The 20,252-nt window shown below is 46.4% G+C and overlaps 1 protein-coding gene across 6 annotated transcripts in view; it reads left to right on the top strand.

The window, feature by feature from the left end:
• The window catches only part of BCL9 (BCL9 transcription coactivator), an 85,019-nt gene that overhangs the window by 48,022 nt on the left and 16,745 nt on the right, over nt 1–20,252 (top strand). For 4 of the 6 annotated variants that reach the window (XM_040462500.1, XM_040462499.1, XM_040462498.1 and 1 more), the window contains exons 2-3: nt 15,821–15,955; nt 18,092–18,183. The gene's annotated coding sequence lies outside the window, so the exon portion shown is untranslated. Of the gene's footprint in view, nt 1–12,115; nt 12,230–15,820; nt 15,956–18,091; nt 18,184–20,252 lie in introns of those variants that run through there. The other 2 variants (XM_040462495.1, XM_040462496.1) reach the window with 2 other exon arrangements.

The following is a 20,252-nucleotide window of genomic DNA, read 5'->3' as shown; positions in this document are numbered from 1 at the left end:
TCCCTGAAAATCACTGCTGGCTCCTTCTGAAGTCAGAAGTCCACATGGAGGCCAAAGAGCCTGATTCCCCGGGGGTGGTCCAGCATGATATCCACCCGGGGTGTTGGTTAGTGACTAAGTGAAATATCATTGCTCTTGAAACACCGCACTCCCTAATGCTGATGTTATTTCTAATTTGGGTGAAAGTGTTTGTGCAGTTCTCTTTTTAGCAGCCAAATGCAGGGAACACGTTCAGTCCATTCCCACTCTCCGTGTGTTTTAGTCACGTAGAGGCAATTTACCCCCACACAGACCGACCCTGCCGTTTGCCGTGACTTGGGGCACAGACCTCTGTTCTCCGGGGTGGGGGGGGGGGGGTGCGGGCTTAGGGAATATAAGTAAATTTTAATATTAGTGGGACACGTGGCTACCAGAGTGAGCACCCTATCAACCAAGGCAAAGCATCATCCCTGCCCCGAATGGTAGTGACACCAAAGGTTTTGTCCGCGACACCTTTCTTTCCTCTTGTGTGCCTTTTCCTTGCCACTAATCTGCTTTCTGTCTCTATAGATTTGCCTTTTCCAGGACATTGCGTATAGAGGGGATGATGCAGGCTACAGTCCTTGTGCGCCCGACTTCTTTCCCTTTGTGTAGCGATTTTGAGGTACAGCCATGTTATAGTGTGTGTCGGTACCCCATTCCTTTTTATTGCTGAGGAACGCACCACATTTTATTTATCCGCGCATCGGTTGATAGACATTTGGATTATTTCCGCGTTTTGGCTGTTAGAATAATGCTGCTATAGAACATTCACACACAAGTCTGTGTGGACCTGCTTTTCTTTCCCTTAGCTAGACACCTAGAGGTGGAACGGCTGCTGGGTCATATGGTCAACTTACGTTTAACTTTTTAGGGAACTACCAACTGTTTTTGTTTTTTTTTTTAATTTTTTTTTTAACGTTTATTTATTTTGGGGACAGAGAGAGACAGAGCATCAACGGGGGAGGGGCAGAGAGAGAGGGAGACACAGAATCGGAAACAGGCTCCAGGCTCCGAGCCATCAGCCCAGAGCCCGACGCGGGGCTCGAACTCCCGGACCGCGAGATCGTGACCTGGCTGAAGTCGGACGCTTAACCGACTGCGCCACCCAGGCGCCCCTACCAACTGTTTTTGAAGGTGGCGGCACCATTTTCCGTTTCCCCCAGCAACGTGCGGGGGGTGACAGTGCCCCCCGCCGTTCTCGCAACACTTGATGTCGCCTGTCTTTTCTCTCATGGCTGCCCCTGGGTGACATGTAGTACGTCTCACTGTGGACCAGCGTCGGTTTTGAACTACGTGCCCCCCCGTTGTGGCCACAGGGGGGCCCCCGCCCCGGGGGGGCCGGCCGGGGGCCCCCCCCCCCCCCCCATTTTAGGCTAGAAACCAAACTGGAACTCTTTTCCTTCCTCTTCCGTTCACACGCTTCAGCAATGAGCTACTCTAGCCTTCCTCAGGTGGCCCCTTTTCATTCACCTTTATGTTACCCTCTCTGGGTCTGCATCACCTCACACCGAAATTTCTGCAGCCTTCCATCTGCTCTCCTGGCCCGCTGTGGGTCTACCTTCCTTCCTGGAGCTGCAGATTGTTAGAAGAGTAACATACAAAGGGTGTGCGTGGATGTGGAACCAGGGGAGCTGTGCCCTCCTCCAGGAATCACACTTAACTGTCACATGACCTTGTATGAGTTCTGCAACTTATCTGAGCCCAGCCTCCTTCATGAAGTTATTTAACCTCTATGAGCCACGGTTTCTTCGTGTGCGAGGTAAGATTGATAACAGAGCCTATCTTATAGGGTTGCCGTAAGCCAACCATACAATCCAAGTAAAGCCCTCCGCACAGTGTCGGTGGTATGGGGAACACTCAGTGCTGCCTAATATTATTGCTTTAATTTTTTTTAATGTTTATTTGTCTTTGAGAGAGAAAGAGACAGAGTGTGAGCAGGGGAGGGCAGAGAGAGAGGGAGACACAGAATCTGAAGTAGGCTCCAGGCTCTGAGTTGTCAGTACAGAGCCAGACGCGGGGCTCGAGCTCATGAACCATGAGATTATGACCTGAGCTGAAGTCAGACGCTTAACTGACTGAGCCACTCAGGTGCCCCGTAATATTATTATTTTAATTATTGTTATGACTAGTATTATTATTATTCATTATGATGCAGGTTTCTTCCAAACCTAGCACATGGCTATCATAAGGATCAGGTGTGGCTGCGAGTATGAAAAGGCTTTGAAGAATGCCATGCAAATTGCAGTAGTGTTATTTTTACCCAGTTTTTCCCGTGCTCAAGGAGGGAGGCAGGCAGGAAAAGCAGCAGGAACACAGGCTTTGCTGCTGGCCTAGTGTTCGAATCTGAACTGTGTGCTATGTAACAGCCACGAGGCTTGGCCAAGTCATTCAACCTTACCATTTTGATTTTCTCATCTGTAAAATGGGTGTAACTATAAATCCCATTCTGGATGATGCTGTAAGGAAGGTGCCTATTCCGTAAGCAGCGTTTGGTAAAGGGTGGCTTTTTCGTTTTTTTAACGGTGTTATCATTCGTGCATGCTTCACTATTGTGTTCTGTGTAATGAACTCCTACCCTATTTATTCAGTTGCATTTGTCCCTGCACCCAACACCTGCTTTCACCTCAGAATGACTTGGGTTTTAATCTCAGCTCCCACTCGGGTTTCAATCTCAGCTCCCACTTAAACTACATGATTTTAGGACAGTGACTTATCTCTCGAAGTATCTGACCCCTCAACTGTAAAATGGGAACAATAGTTCATACTTTGTGGGGTCGTTGTGTGTATTATAAGAGACGATATAAATATAGTCCTTAGACTATTGCCTGGCACATGCATATACCAAATACTAAGTAAAGGCAGCGGTCGTGTTGGCTTGTAATCACCATTACTATTATCGTTTTCTGTCCACACATACACTGTTCTCCTTTCAGCCTCTTGCTTGGCTCCTTGTCTCTCCCTCCTGGGTCACTATCCCCACCTGGAACTGCTCAAATCCTATTCAAGGCCTAGTTCAACTTCTGGTGCTGCAGATGATTGCTCCAGACTCTACTTATTGTTTTCCACCCCGCCCCCCGCCCCCCACCAAAGTCGAGTTTGTTTCCTGTCTGTCATGTCTGTAACACAATTTAGGAATTAATTGTTACTAAACTTTTTGTGTTTTCCCAACTGAACTGTAAGGTTCATGACAAGGACTATTTCTTCACCCTCTACTGAAATTCTCACTCGATTTAATTTGGCACTAAAATGCATAATAAGTGTTAATTTAACTTCTCATTGATAAACAATAACTAAGAAAGCAAACCTGTAAAAGTCATTATGAAATTTTAAAACCAGGGTTTTTTTGATCACCTTTTTTGATAGTGTTCTTCATTGATACGATTCAACTTTGATCCTGAGTGAAATTATTTATTCTGAAACACAGAGTAGAGAAAGTGGAGAGTCCCCAAGTCAAGGTCAGCATTGTCTATTAAGTTAGTAAAGCTTATTTTTACTGACACAAATGACCTTGTTTTTGTTTTCACTGTTACATCTTGGCATCTCTGTCCAATCCGACCCTTCCCCTAATCCCAGAGGACCTATTGCCTTCAGAAAGCCCTCTGAGCATCTCCTGGCTTTAATTTTTGGGAAGGTTCTCCAAACTCCAGAATTAGTTTTTCCTTTCTTCTCCACAACATTCCCTCCATACAGTTAACAGTTAAGGAGGACAGAGGTCTGGCCAGATAAATTATTAAAATAATTTGTTGTGTTACCCTTCCCAAGGGCTTGGGGAAGGGACATCTTAAATCCAAAGGTATGAATTTCTAATGGCAGAGTTTAAAGGAGTGTGTTAGGAGAGTTGAAGAGATCCCAGTGAGGGAGATTTAAATGTGAGAATAAGTGAGGTATTGAGGAGGTAACCTTCTCAGTGCTCCTAAAATCTCCCCCTAAAGCCAGTCCCATTGTGGATAACCCAGAGATGATGAAATGTAGTAATAACCAACATTTACTGGGGACTTACTATGTGCCAAGCACTAGTCCTACATGTCTACATGTGGGCGCTCATTTATTCCTCATGCTACCCTGGGAAGAAAATATTAGCATCGCTCCACTTTATGAAAGAAAAGACGAAACCCTAGAGAGGTTAAGTAATTTTTCTAAGATCACACAACTCTCTGATGGTGGAATTCAATGCTGGGCAGTCTGATGGAGGGCCCCTCTACCCAGAAATGGCTCTGCTGAATCTTCAGTCTCCCCTACAAGCATTCTAGGAAATCAGAAGAGCCAACTTTATGAGCAAGACTTAGATACCATCATCATCGTCGTCATCCTCGTGGCAGCAGACAAGGTGTGGTGCCATTGTGCAAGGGTGCTGCATAGAATGTGGAGAAGACATTGATTTAGCCCCACTGCGGGTCTGAATCAACCTGCCTGCTGCCCCCTTTGGGTAGTCTCAAATGCCTCCACTTCCATGATGCATTTTTTGTTCATCTCACCCAGCCCCCGGATAATATATCTCCTCTGATTGCCATTTTACTTTTTGCCTCTGCTCTGCCACTTATTTATTACTTTCTATCTTGTATTGTGGTTATTTATATACACTGTCACACAGCTGAGCCGTTGCACATTGCTGAGTCCTTTGCTGGGCTGACTCCTACGCGTTCTTTGAGATTCTGCTCAGGTCTGGTTGCATTCCGTGACTCTCTTGTGTGGATTAGATGCCTCTCTTCTGTGTGCCCCGGACACCTGGTATTTATCCATTTCCTAGCATTTATTATACCTGATTATAAAGGTTCACTTGTCAGTATTCTTAACTAGATTGATCCCAGGTCCCAACATGAGGGGACTTGTCGTATACTTACTTGAATCTTTGGTGCTTTGCACAATACCTGGCACTTACTGAACCCTTCCCTCCCCACTTTTTAAATGAATGAGTCATCTGTATAAGTCTGATTAGACTTTGAGGACAAAATTTGATACCTGATTCATATTTGTGCGCTTCCCCCTCCCCACCAAGATGCCCAGCACTTAGTAGCTGCTCAGTAAATATAGCAATGACTAAATGATTGCAAAACACAGAGAGGTATATGATTTTGTTCTCCAGATATAGGGCAAGACTAGGAACTACCTTAAAAGGTACAGGGTGTTAAAAGTTTGCATATCCATGCTATGTTCTAAAATTGGAGATATAAACACCTCCTTCTATAATGGATGAGAAAGAAAAGAACATTTCTTTTTCTTCATCTTGAAGTTACTTGGTTACTAAACTGTAGTCCAAAATTCCATCAAACCCAGGTCCAGATGACTCTAAAGGCAATATTGTTCCTGTCACACCACACCATTGAGATCTTAGGGTAGAGGGGCCCTAGTTGGGCCTAGAAGAACCAGTAGGGCTGAAGTAATCAGACAGGAATAGACACTGCATGAACTGTAATATATATAAACAAGTCTTTTAGGAAGACCTATCTGGAAGGAGCGTGGAGAACTGACTGACAAGGGGAGAGGCTAGAGGCTGGAATGACTATTTGGAGGCTATTACAGCAGGCCCAAGTTGGGACCAGAAAACAAGAAATTGATTTAAGGAGGAATTTGTGGACACTGGTGACTGAGAAGAGATAGATGGATGGAGATTTTGAGTCAGGGTTACGCCAAAGTTTTGAGCATGAGTTAAAGATAGAAATTCAGAGGTGAGACTTAATTTTGAAAGATGGTGAGTTTGTTTTTTGACATGTTGAGTTGATTGTAGATAGGCAGGCTGAGTAGACAGAAATGCAGGACTTAAGCTCAAAGGCCCTAGGATGTGTTGGTCCTCTGCAAAGAGGCAATGGCTGTAGTTAGAAGTGTGAGAGAGGCATCGTACGGAGACTTGGAGAGGGGAAAGATTAAAGAAGCAAGGACTTTAAGGAACACTCACAATTAGGAGACAAAAAGAGGAATTTAAATCAATAAAGGAGACAGACCTCTAGGTATCTATGTGAAGGAAGTGAAATCACTGTCTCAAGAGACAGCTGCACCACTAATTACAATAGCCAAGACATGGAAATGATCTAAGTGTCCATCAATGGATGAATGGATTAAAAAATGTGTTATATATGTACAGTGGTGTATTATTCAGCCATAAAAAAGAAAGAACCCTGTCATTTGCAAAAACGTGTATGAAACTTGAGGGCATTATGCTGAGTAAAATAAGTCAGAGAAAGAGAAATACTGTATGATCTCATTTATATGCAGAATCTTAAAAAAAAAAAAAAAACCCAAACTTACAAGAACAGAACAGATTGGTGGTTACCAGAGGCAGGAAGTAGGGGGTCAGGGGGAAATGGGTGAAGGTGTTCAAAAGGTACAAACTTCCAGTTGTAAGATGAATCAGTTCTGGGAATGTAGTGACTATAGTCAACAATACTGTATTGTATATTTGAAGTTGCTGAGAGAATAGATCTTAAAAGTTCTCATTACACACACAAAAATTATAACTATGTGAGGTGATGGATGGTAACTACTCATAGTGTGGTAATCATCTCACAGTACATACATACACAATGTTATGTGTCAATTACATCTCAATAAAATTGGGGGTGTCGTGGGGGAGACAAAATCAGAATAACATTCTATCTTGTGGTTCAAACTATGAGAGATTCAGAAAGGAAATGATATTCATTGGATGCTTTGGGCGATTAGGTTTGGCCATGTTGAAGAGAATTCTAGTAGAAGGCTTGGGTTAATTACAGAGGAGGAAAATGGATGGTGAGAATGTAGGTTACCCTTTGGATAAATTGCGAATAAAAAGAAAAGGGAAGAAGAGTGTTGGAGTAAGAAAGATTTTACTGAGATACTAAAGCAAAGGCGAAGTAGAGGGAAGAGAAATAACCAAGTAAAAAACTCCTTTAGAGGTGGGGTGAGATGACAAGGTAGGTCTTGCAATGTAGGAGGAGTAGTGGATAAAATTTGGGATAAGTGTTGCAGGAAGTGTTATAGGAGGTGATGACGATACATAGAAGAATTGCCGAGTAAATAGTAACAAAGTTCAGTTGAAGCTCTATCGCCTAAATGTTGGCTGGGACCCACTTTCTCGCTTTTGTGGGTTTTTTTCTAATAATGTCTGGCAGCCCAGGAGTGGAAACAAACAGATTAGGCATTTTCACTATTGGGACAATGGGTGGCCAGGCACTCCAGAAAGGCATCGTGGCACATGAGAGCAACCTGGATGCAAACCATGGAGGTGTGGTCCAGTTGCAGTTCCAGAGAAGCCAAGGAGAGGGTGATTGTGGGAAGTGGGAGGCCTCCAGCTCGGAAGGTGGAAACCCAGGAGAAATAAAATAGGTGTATCTGAAGGGCAGCATTTCTAGAGATATGTCTGGGAGAAGAAAATGAAATGAAGTAGTAGAAATACTTAGAATTATTGCTGGGAAAGAAGTGAAGAACAAAATGAAACAGGAAATTAATGGCAATTAAAGAGGAAAAAGGTTGTGGGTCTATAATGGCAGATGTGAAGGACTGGAATGAAGATGAAGAGATTTGGGGAGACATGACTGGAGCACCTAGAACATCCCACGTGTTTCTCGTTAAGCTATGATGGACTGTGGTCCAAAGACTGGGGAAGAAGATCAGCATTTATATTTTATTTTTTAAATGTTTATTTATTTATTTTTGAGAGAGAGAGAGAGAGAGAGAGAGAGAGAGAGAGCGCACAAGCAGGGGTGGGGAAGAGAGAGAGGGAGAGAGAGAGGGATTCCCACGCAGCCTCCACACTGTCAGCAGGGCTGACTCAGGCCTGACTCAGGGCTGGATCCCTGAGTGAGATCATGACCTGAGCCCAAATCAAGAGACTGGGCACTTAACCGATTGAGCCACCCAGGCACCCCAAGGATCAGCATTTATATATCAGTCATTCGGGGCTCCGGAAGGAAATAGCAGGCTGAAAGTCACAAGACTTGACCTTTAGATGGCAGACATGAGGTTAGGAGACACAACCACACAGGTCTGAGTACGAAAAATAAAAGGGAAACATCGATGGTGATTTTTCAAAGAATCTGAGCGTCACATCGCAGATCTGTCAGAGCTTTCACAGAGAGGATGCTTCTAATTCCCAGATTGTGGACAGCAGGTCTGTGGTGACGAAGAGCAAGACCCACACTCACATTCAAGTGCCAATGGCCCCAGGTGGAGTGGCCAGAAGGAAGGAGGTGGGAATATTGATTTCTTCCTTACAAAAGAGACACTTAGGCCTAAGTTTTCCCAGTAGGGATGAAGCTCTGAGACTCCCCATTGACTTAAATGGACTGGTGAAAGCTGGGTTAGGGAGATTTGATTCTCCTTCATGGGCACCCTAGCAAAGAAATTGCCTGCTGGGTATTTTTTTACAGCATTGGGCAGTAGACTACAAAGGTTAAGACACCATTCCATCCTAACCCTTCATTTTCAGTCACAAATGACTCTCTTGGTAGTATTCCTTTGGGGTTGAAACTTGTCTGTTTTGGTTTGGACAATGGAGTAGATGAATCGGTAAGAAACAGTATAAACAGCAGGAAACTAGACAAACTGAGGGCTTTGACCAAGGCAAGAATTTGTTAGGGCCTCTGAAAGCCTTAGCACCAGCTGGCTGAGTGGGCTCAGCCTTTCTGAGTCTTACTTTCAACATCCCGAGGTAGAACTTCATGTTCTCTTCTACAATGATAAATATTAGTAGGAATGAACAACGCTTGGCAGTTAGAACAGTGCTGAAGAGTGTTGGACTTCAATTCTACTCCCTAAAAATGGGTATAATCTTGGCAAGTCATTAAAGGTCTATGTCTTAGAATTCGCCTTTGTAAAACAGAAGGGGGTTCTTTCCAACCTTAAAATTTCAGTCTAAGTTTATCAAGAGCTGGGGGAACAAAAACATTTTGAAAGCGAAATTTACAGGTAAAAAAAAAAAAAAGACGGGAGTCAAACTTAAATAAAAGATACTGTGAATAGTTGAAGAACTAACAGGCCAAATTTATACCATCCATGTTTACATCAGAGTCAGTGCTTTATCATCATTATGAGAAGCAAATTTCAAAAAGGAAACAACAACAACAACAACAACAAACCCAGGTCTCTTCAGTGTCAAAAGCCTCAATTTTTAACATTGTTAACCATTTGGATTAAAAATGATTTATCTTAGAATTTCGAGAGGAGCAGAAATAGTTTGAAGCTTTTATTTATAGGATGCTTTTAACAATGATTCCATCATCATCCATTAGTATTTATGTACATACAGCATGCTAGATCTCTATACAGCAAAATAGAATTATTTCTCAAGTGAGATGGAAATGAATGGAAGTTAGAAAATTCAGAAGACAAAAATTCTAGTAAAATAAACTATTTGATAGAATAAATAATATTTTTAAATGCATTTCAATCCCATGTGCAATGCAGGTAATTTAACATTACTATGGAGACTCTAACCTTTCGATTTCATGACTTTTAGCACACGTTATTCTTAATATATTGCTCCGTTACCCTAGTGTTGCACATTTAGTATTCATTTACATTTTTCTTCTGGTTCAGTAAATAATTTGAATTTTGACACATAAAGTTGAGGGCGTAATGCCTAGTGAAACGGTTAAGACTTTTTTGTATGTATTATTGTTATAGTGAGCTTGACTTTGAATAGAAATGATCAGGCCTGGAACACCCCACCCAGGAGCTTATTTTAGTAATGGTTTTCTCTTACAGGTACCTTCTGTAAATCCCTTCTTTCCACCTACATTTGCAATCCCAAATGTTTCTTGTGTATTCCTGGTTTTAGCTGTCTTTTCACAAGTGCATACCTTACTTTTCCCCCCTGTCTTCTTTTTATAGAGGTTCTCACCTACCTCCAAAACTTGACAGAAAAGCATTTTAATTGTTTCTCATTTGGAATCCTTCAATTGATCTTAGCTTTGTATTGTTTTTTTTAATTTTTTTAACGTTTATTTATTTTTGAGACAGAGAGAGACAGAGCATGAACGGGGGAGGGTCAGAGAGAGGGGGAGACACAGAATCCGAAACAGGCTCCAGGCTCTGAGCTGTCAGCACAGAGCCTGACGCGGGGCTGGAACTCACAGACCGCGATATCATGACCTGAGCCAAAGTCAGCCGCTTAACCGACTGAGCCCCCAGCCTCCCCAGCTTTGTATTGTTTAAGCATACTATTGTCTTTTTTTTTCTTTATTTATATTCTTAGTCATAATGGAAGACAAAGAGAAAACATCTTGCTATGAAAAAACAGGTTTTCAAAGGATCTAGGCTGGGGAGACACGGAATAGAAACTTACATGGCCACCCAAGACTTCTAAGTGGTTTCCAAAGCTTCATCATTCAGGGTTCTCCTTTACAACCAGCACCATTAGTTAAAAGATTGCCCCAGGGTAGGTTTCCTACTTTGTAGACAGGGAAACTGACTACAGAATTAAGCATCCTGGTTAAAACTATGGGTGGTAGAAGCAAAAACAGAAGAAAATTTATCTATTTCTCTTGGCCATGTTGCCCCTCTTTCTTCAGGGAGACTAGGCAGTACATTGTAACATAGGCAGTCTTCACTTAACTGATTCAGAAAGGCTGTAGGGCCAGTGCACGAAGTTGCAGAGAAACATCTTAGACCAAGATTCTACAAAGCACAAATACAGAGATGTAACAGCAGTGTGTTCCCGGGAGGACTGTGGAGTAGACGTGTCTGTAATAACAGTTGGTCACGGCAGCAACCAGGGCCACAAAGATAAAACAGGAGTAGCCTTAATCTGAGCTTTATTCAGCAACATGCGCTCACCAGGATGCCGTCATTTTTCCTTCTGAGAAAAAGTGCAGTCTAAGGGGTTACCTTCCCACTCCACAGGGGACAGTGCCGGGATGCCCGGGCTTCGAGCCCTCCAAAGCACAGGCCTCCCGAAAAATCAGGGGAGCGATACTTCGATCAAAAAGCGGTTGTGAAGCCATTCGAGGATCTGGGCATTAAGTCCTCTAGGGCACCAGGTTGCGACGCGCGAGCGGGGCTGGGCTGGGCTGGGCTGGGCCGGACGTGGAAGGAGAGACCCGGCACCAGCCATCGCGTCTGCAGGACCCGGGCGAGAGTCGGCTTTGGAGAGGGTGGGGGAGAGTGCAACCCCAAGAGGGGCCTGCTCCCCTGGGAGGGGAGAAAGCAGGCAACCGCTAATGCAGTGCACAGATTGAGAGGTGAAGACGCGGGACCTGCGCTAGTGGCATCCTGGAGGTGTGAGGGGGTCGCCTTGAAGACTGACGACTAGGCCGGGACCAGGGCAGCAGGGAAGAGTGAGGGAAAGACCCCTTCCTTTGGCAGCTTCCAATTCGTTTCTGTCAAAGATGGCCAAATTCCACGCTGCCCTGCCCCCCTCCGTGCCTTTACTGGTCCCCTGGGGTTGCTCCCCGGTGCTGCAGCAGGCGGTGGGGAGGTCCGGGTGAGTGTGTGCGCGCGGAGGACGGCTCGGGGAAAGAAGAGACCCTCCCCGGCCGCACCTCCCACCCCACCGGCCCTTGGGGAGGTGCTTTCAGTTGAGAAACAGGGCTCTGCCGCTTTAAGGTGGGGAGTAGGCGTCACCTCTGGCCGGGTGACGAACCGGGGCGGGGACCCCGTGGGCGTGCCCATGCAAAACAGGAGGTGGTGCTGGCGGTGGGCGGTCCCATAGTAAAATGTTCCGGGGAGGGGCGGGGTCGAGGAGGCGAGGCTACTTGGTGGGCGGGGCGCTGGGGGCGGTGCCTCTCCGGGAAGGCCGGGGAAGGGGAGGAGGAAGCGGCCGGGTTGGTACCATCGCGCGCGTTCCGGGAGGGGGAACAAGTGACATTCCCTTGCAGGGGGGCGGGCCCTTCCCGGCGGCGGGCCCAGCGCCGAGGCGGGGAGGGGCAGTCCCCAGTCCCCCGCCGGGCGGGACGCCGGGGCCGGGGGAGGGGGCACTTCTCCGCTCGCGTCCGAGGCGGGGCCGGCGGTACCTTTCGTGGCGCGGTGCGGCTGGGGGAGGGCCGAGGGGAGGGGGAAGGGGCGGGACCGGGAGGGGGGAGCCGGAAAGGGGGAGGCGCCGGCGGACAATGGAGCCTATGTGTGCCTGCGGGAGTGGGACGGCGCCGCCGCCGCCGCTGCCGCCGCCGGGGGGAGACGCTGCGCCGCCGCTGCCGCTGGCCCCGGCCCCGGCCCCCCGGGGCTGAGAGCCGCCCCGGACCGAAACCTCCTCCCCTACTCCGCTCCTCCTCTCCCCTCCCCCACTCCCGCCTCGGGGGTAAGTGGCACCTCGGGGGGGAGGGGGAGGGGAAGGGCCGGAGTCGGGGGTGTGGGGGGGCCGGGTCCGCGTGTTTTGAGCCGGTTTGGGGGCAGGGGTGGCCACAGCCGCGAAGAGCCGTAGGGGTTGGGGGGGAGGGGAGAAAAGGGGCGGGGGTCGAGGTTGCGGATTTAGTGAGTTGAGTCTGGAGAAACCTGTGGGGGAGGAGGGGGGACGTCCTTTGCCCACCGCTCACTGAGCAGTGGGAAGAGACCGCGGCATCTCTCGATTTTTTGGAGGTTGTGTCCCAAGCAGTGCTTGGAGAGGCTGAACGAGGAGATGGGACGGTCCCAAGGTCCGGGGATGGAGGGGCTTTGGAGGGGGGAGATGGAGAGCTAAATAAGGGAATTCGGGTTGAGTTTGGTGGGGTCTGTAAGACCCCGGAGGTGGATAGAGAGGTAAAGGGGACTTTGCAGGCCAGTGACTTGTTGAAGGGTGAGGGGAAGTGAAAGCTAAGAAGCATGTATGAGTAGTAAAGGGCTCCAGTAGGTGAGGTGGTGATGTCTAGGTCACTGAGTCATTGTGGGGGTCGTGGACACAACAGTGATTTCCAAAGTGGAGCCCTAGCCATTGACCTTTGAAAGTTGCAAAGACTATTAAGATGTCACTGGTTAGTGTTGGGTGAGCCTGGTGAGATGGAGATATCCTAAGGAGAACAACAGCAGGGTTGGTTATTATGTTCAGAGGGAAGGGCCAGAGGCCTGTAATATTGTCGCTGGGGGCCTTACCTGGTGGCTCCCAAGCCTGAAGGAGGAGGCCTCAAATCTGTCCTCCAAGGGCCCCCTGGTCTGTGATAGAGAGGAAGGACTTAGAGCCTAAATTCTAGTCCAGTTAGGGATGAATAAAGTTACTGGACAAGGTAGAGAAATAGGCATAAGTATCTCTTGGTGGAGAGAGACTCTAAGGTGGGATGGAATTGGTGCAAAGTTAGTCTTTGGTTAAGGCAAACATGGATTGCTCCCTGGCTGTGACTTCAGTGGGAAAGTGATTTGGTGGCTGTGTAAAGAGATACATTTTGATCAGTGATGTGTGGTGGATAACTAGCATTTGAAATATTCGAGAATTAAGTGTTCATTCTTAGACCAGAGATTTGGACTCTTGTGCACAGCGCACAAAATGATGAGTCCGAAGTAGCAGGTAGGAAGGATGAGTAGTAAAATAGTTGAGAGGTAGGGCCTGGGAGGGGCAAAAGGTTATGGGTGGGTAACAGTCATGTGTGAGTTTGACTCTGCATGGAGATTGTGCAACATGATTGCCCTGTTGATTTGGTTTTTTGTCTTGGTACTAGTGGTTCGGGATTTTAGCAAGAGATTAATGCTGCTGCGAATAACGTTTTGGTCCTAAGTACAAGTGTAAGAAAGACATGCTTACTAACTATGGAAAAAAGACCCAAGCTATTAAAGACAGATGAGTTCATGAAAGGACAAGTTAGATGATGTAAGGATGCTTTGAAGAATGAGGATTCCAGTAATAGGTGGTTTGAATAAAAAGAGAAAATCTAAGGCAAAGTTGGGGCTGGGATGACATCTCACAGTTTTAGGACCTAGGATCTATAATTGAACCATTATAATGCTATTTTGTAGTAACAGTGTTGAATGTTCGATGATAATAGTTCCACAAGATATGGTAGGTTGGTAAGGAGGTCATTGACTAAAAGGTGAAGGAACGATTCCACACTGGTCTCTTCTTAGAAGGCAAGTTGTATGTAACTTGGCTTTTGAGCTCAGGATCCCTGACCTCGATTTTTAGATGACTAACATAGGTGAAAAAGTACTTACGCACATTAGAATTTGTTCTATGGGATATTTGCCCCATAGCCTTCAGAAGTGTCTGCTGCTGTGAATCAAAAGAAAATGCTCTCTGGCTTATTGGGGGGAAAACGTACAGAGGTTTCACAAGCATTATAACCAACTAAATTATTTGATCATGGTGACTTAGGATGGTGGTTAGAGCCATGAACTTGGAATCAGGAAGCTGGCTTCCCATTGACTTCTGTGACTTTGAACCAATCTCTCATATTTATTCTCCAGTTTTCCCATTGATGAAGTGGGGATCCCACTGCCCTGACCACTCATAACACATTGCATTGCTTAACAAGTGAATGCCTATCTGTAAACTGCTTTGAACACTTCTGAGAATGAGAGATGATGTAGCCCAACTTTTTTCTCACTTCTAAAAGACTGCTGTCTCAGGAACAGACCACTTTCAGCTTTTGTAACAATCATGGCAGCATAGTTGATCAAGGAACAAAAAGGAGTACCTTATGCATCTGTCTTGTTCTATCATCTGGGTTTTGGTTTCCTACTGATTTTTTGAAAGGTGATACCTCTTCTCCATTTACGAGGAAGTTAGAGTGATGACAATCGGAGAGTGTAAGGAGAGGTCCCCATGGAGAGTAGGAATGTACATGCTGTGAATGCTCACCTAGACTGATGCCTGCCCTGAATTTGTGTGATCTTGGACATGTTACTTGGCTTCATGGTGCCTTAATTTTCTTCAACTATGAAATATTGTTGGTGGAATAACCCACTTGTCCGTCTGCCTTGTTTGACTGCGCTGTTAGAGTCTATAGAAACTTTATTTGTCCCAGAGCAACTTTATTTGTTCCTAACCTCCTATGTCCCACATACGCCTTTGGCAGGCTAATGAAATATAGGACCTCTTTTGGGAACTGTGTTTTTAAAATGCATAAAATGAAACACATGGACTTACAAATGACATGGAAACAGTTATCAAAATGTTAATCAGTTATGATATAGTAATACATATGCTTCTTTCTAACACATTAAATAACAAAATGTAGCTGCAGGTCTAACCATACTGTAATTTTGAACTAGCGATGAGTAAATATTGTGTTGAAGTATCTCCAGCAAGTATAATGTGACATGAAAATGTCCTGTGGTTTGTCTTGGTGACAGTCACAGGGTTGCTAATACTATCACGGGTCGTTACCTCCCTTCACAATTGAAGGCAGTGCTGACTTTTGCTGAAGAGGTGAGTGAGTACAAACGAAGATGGACATTTCCCCCCAGTAAGTCCACAGCTGCCACCAAGTCTCTCCACAGACCCCATGTGAGGCAGTGGGTCCCAGGTTAAGGGCTCCTGCCCTAGACCAGCTGATTTTTGAAAATTAAATGATCTTGTGGCCACTCGCGGTTAAAGCTTCGCAGCATTTTTTTCGGCATCTCCATCATGCCAAATCCAAGAGCGTAAAGAAGGTATGAAGTAAAAGTTCGTTTTGCAGCCTGTTGGTGACTATTCTTGGTTGTGGAGAAAAGTAAAAACGATGATTAGCATCAGGCTTTCAGGTCTGGCGGATTTTGCTTTGCGAAACAGCCCCGTCTTCAGGGGGGCGGATTTGGGCTGTGCTGCTCCGTCTCCTTGCATTTTGAGTTTTAGTGGTTTGCCTTCATTCTCCATTTTTGACCTAATTATTTTCTCACTACTCCTTCCAAATACTCTGTTGGCCACAGAGCATTGGGGAATGGGTGGTTTTCTTTGCAGTTGGTGTGAATTGGGGTATGAACTTCTCCATTCTTCTCGTCCCTGTAGGACTCCATGTGGGACTAGCTGGTGTCACTCCACTTTGACCTAAAAATTCCCTTCTGTTTGGGAGGCAGAGCTCATTCTTGGAAAGTTCTTCCGTGTCCCAATGTAGAAGAGAGAGCAGATCGGACATCTCGAAAGGTAAAGAACCTGATGATGAACATGTAACTTCTGCGATTCACTCTGAGTATTTTAGAGTTTTGTTTCTGTTTCTGTAGGGTCTCTTATACCTTCCACTTGTTCATTATTGTAACAGTTCCCAAGGCAAAGGTCATCAAGTCGAATGCAAGTCTAAACTGTAAGTGTAGTCACCTTATACTTTCCTGTGAGCAAGGACTTCTGCAATTGCTCACCTCATGGGAAAGGCAGGGGGGGGAAGACGTTAAACAGGTGTTTAGCATGTCTTCATTGGTCTGTGTAAATACAAGCCAAAGGTAGCAAAACTTAAGCCCCAAGCTCATTATAATCCTTGGATCACTCAGTATTTATTGAGTTTCTCTTGGGCATCGGGTGCTGAGATGATGACCCTTTTTCTCAGGGGGCTCTGTGTCTCCACGTAACAGAGATACAGTTTATAAGGTGTAATAGTGTTGTGACTATGACGCTGAAGGGCCACAGAGGACATGCCTAGGGGTAGCTGGGAATCAAGGAGAATTTCACAAAGAAGGGACATCTGTGCTGACATTTTACTTTGGGTGGCCATCATTCCAAATGATAGTTGAAGTTCATTTTTGAATGTTTACATTTTGCCAAGACTCTTTAGTTTGGTAGAAATGTTTATTTGCTTGCCTAAGGTTTGTTGGCCTGCAGGGCACTAGAGGCATTTTGACCCTTCGAGTATGAAAACACAACGTTTGTATTTTGTGTGGACCAAGATTTTCTGCACATGCTTATCTCCTAGTTGTCTTTCCCCCACATGTTGGAGAGAGAGCGGTTCTTCCTGTTGTGTACTCTTTCTGCAAGGAAGCCTGTTAGGAGTTGGCATGCCAGAAGTCAAGAATGAGCTAGGAATGGAATCCTGCGGCCTTTTCGTTCCACATTCTAAGTTTGATACTCTGCCTTTTATGGAGCAGTGGTCATAGTGTAGAAATGAAATTTGTTAAACATGACATAGTTGTAATAAACTTGACTTCTTAGAGCAGGAAAGTGGGAAAGGATCATTGGAGGAATGGAAATTGGAATTGTAGAGGTGGTTCTGAGCTTGGTCAGATTAACTTGTGAATTTCTTTACAACATTATGACCACCTTGTAGAGTCTCCTTTTAAAGATTCCGAGGTAGTGTGGCCTTAGAACAGTCTGGAACTTGGTTCTTCCTTGCAATTTCAGAACTATAAAATCTGGGCAAATGGGGGAGGCTCAGGGTTCTAATTCTGTTTTACAAGGACTCACACTGGAAATTGTCCTGCTCGACCAGTAGCTTGTTTTATTGACTTACTTAGCTCAAGTCAACGTAGCCTTGTGCCACAGTAGGCACTCAGTCAGAGGAAATCATCTGGCCAGGTTGTTTGGCCCCAAGTTCTCCCGAAAGTATGTGAACCGTGCTTGCTGAACGCTTGTGATGCAGAACCTGGTTGAGAAGGGGGAGGACTGTGCTGCATCGCTCTGTGCCTTTGGCATCATATCTCCAGTTGTGTGTCTCCCGCCTTCCCAGCCAGCTCTCACTTCTTCCTAATAACAAGGACTGGACAGAAGCAAAAATGGGAGGGGTGTTTTTCTCCTACCAAATGCCCAGAAATTTAAAAAATAGAAACATTGATTTTATTTGCTCTTAGTATTTCACCAGTCGCTGAAAATAAAACATGCAGTTGGGGAAGAGGCAGAGTCCCAAGGCCTAGGGCCTTGAGATGTCTGCAGATTGGATAACACACTCTTTAAAAAATTGGAAGTTGATTCCCTTTACCTGGGAGGTGACAATAGCCTCTCAATCTAGTATTCTAGAATAAATAGGAAATCTGTTCTTCTCTTAAGGTGTTCAGTGACAACACGATATAGTGGATTTAAAAAAAAAAAAATCCGTTTAGAGGCGCCTGGGTGGCTCAGTCGGTTGGGCGTCTGACTTTGGCTCAGGTCATGATCTCACAGTTTGTGAGTTCGAGCCCCGCGTCGGGCTCTGTGCTGACAGCTCAGAGCCCGGAGCCTGTCTCGGATTCTGTGTCCCCCGCTCTGTCTGCCCCTCCCCCACTTGTGCTCTGTCTCTCGCTCTCAGAAATAAATAAATGTAAAAAAAAAATTGTTTTTAAATCCATTTAGAAGTTTTTCTTCTTCATCCTCATCCAGGTGAGGGTCACCTTTGAGAAAGGGGTTCTCGGACTCCCACAGCTCCTCACCTCCAGGATGAGCACTGCGGTATCGTGACCCTTGGGGTTTTGGTGAGTAGCCTGATGGATGGTGGCACTAGAGAACCTGGCTGGCTTAGAAAGATGATCTTGGGGAAAAACTTCGGCTTTTGTTCAATAGATATTTTTTGAGCAGACACCACATGCTGGGTGCTGTAGTAAGCGCTGGGAACACAGAGGTGACCAAACAAATCACCCTTGACCCCTGCCTTCCCTCTCTGAAGAAGAAATCCCGAAGCCGAGATTTCAGGCATTCGGCAAAAATATTCAGACTCCATACGGAGGGTTGTGGTGAGGGAGAGACGTGTCGGGAATGACTCCCGTGTTTCCGGCAGGAACCGACTGGGTGGACGAAAGTGCCATTGGCCACAGTGTGGAAGACTGAGGGGCAGGTGCGTCGGGGAGGGATGAAGAGTTCCTCTCCCATCTAGGGAGACGCCAAGGTGGTGGCTGTGTGTGCAGGTCTGCGGGGTGCCAGCTGAGCTGGAGATGGGAAGTTGGGAGTCATTGGCTCCGAGAGAGCTTACAGAGTGGGGAGAGAAGAGTGCCGAGGAGCTCTGAGGAGCTCTGAGTCGTAGAGGCTGAGTGGAGAAGGGGCTGGCACAGGGCGCAGGTGGAGAGCGACTGGGGAGGCAGGAGGGAAACCAGGGAAGTGTGGCGGCCTGGAAACCGAGAGGGGAGAGCTCCAAGAAGGAGGTGATCAGCTGGCAGACTAAGAGGTGGAGTCCGATGAGGTTACAAAAGTGGCCAGTGGTGACCTTCACCAAAACAGTGGTTTCTGCGATCCGGGTGGGGGTGGGGGGTGGAAGTCAGTTTAAAATGGTTAAAGGGTGAACGGCAAGTAAGGAAGGGAAGACCACGTGTCTTGTCAACTCTGTGGAGAGACTTGGCTCTGAGAGGGACTAACAACATGCTTTGTTTTCCTGTAATTTTTTGGTCTCTGTTCAACGCTGGAAGACATACCACGTGTCTGCGTGGTGGTTGGAAGCACGCAGCAGATAGCAGGGAAGACCCAAGGAGAGAGAGAGAGAGAGAGAGAGAGAGCGTGCTCGTGGAAAGCCGGAAGGGATGGGGCCTAGACTGCCTGTGGTGGGACTGACCTTTGAGGAAAAGTGGGCTATTTTCTCTTTTCGATGATAAGGAAGAAGGAGGGGGTGGGCACCGTGAAAACAGGTTTGCAGACTTGGTGGTGAGGACGACGTCACGTCCTGCCTGGTGACTTCTTTTCTCCTTGTTAAGTCCTGGACAGGACCATGCCCTGAGAGAGGGGAGGGCGGGGTGGAAGGGTCAGTTGAAGAGGAACAAGATATGAAATGCCATTGGGCAGGATAAGCGAGTGAGCTGGCTAGACAGTGATGGTCGCCGTAGTACCAGTTAACCCAGAGGCTGATACTGTGCCGCCAAGCGCTGTCTTCCGGGCGCTCGCTCACCTTGTCCACCAAGTCCCCATCTTGACAGTGATGAAGAGCACAGCCGGGGGCCTGGCCGAATGCCAGCTCTCCCACTTACTAGAGTATGACTAACTCGCATATGACTAACTCACGTATGACCCAACTCGCTCGCTCGGGCGAACGGCTAAACATTTCAGAGCCTCAGTTTCCTCACCTCTCAAATAGGTGGGGGTACCTGCCTCCCGGCGCTGTGGTCAGTGACTTAATATGTACAGGCCTTGCCTGAAAGAGTGCCTGATACCTCGTTAGGAAGAATTTTAAATATGAGCTAAGAAGAAAAGGGAGAAGCATTGAATGAATAGATCTTCAAGAATAGATCTTCTATTGGAGGAAAAAGTCTCTCTGTGGCTGTAATGAATCATCTTCTGTGGAAGACCTTTTCCAGTCCTTAAAATGACAGTGGAGCACCAGCCTGCAAATGTAGGCCCCCAAGAGCCAAATTGTAGTCTTTGGAACTATATGATGAGACACTTGGTGGATTCTTTTGCCAGGCTAAGGCTAGGGTGACTGACTTCAACTACTCCCCTGGCTCATCCAGGGGTTTTGAAAACCCGGGATTTTGTTCCCCGTCAGTCAGGGAGTCCACACGCCTGCTTCAGCCTTCGTGCTGTCTCTCTGCCCGTTAAGGTCATGGTGAGGAGGTGGCTTCGA

Source organism: Herpailurus yagouaroundi, unplaced genomic scaffold, assembly GCF_014898765.1.
Source record: "Herpailurus yagouaroundi ecotype Mexico unplaced genomic scaffold, PumYag 322, whole genome shotgun sequence".
In the NCBI taxonomy this organism is placed as follows: Eukaryota; Metazoa; Chordata; class Mammalia; order Carnivora; family Felidae; genus Herpailurus; species Herpailurus yagouaroundi.
Note: the sequence above shows the minus strand (reverse complement) of the source record. Positions and strands in the feature narration are given on the sequence as shown.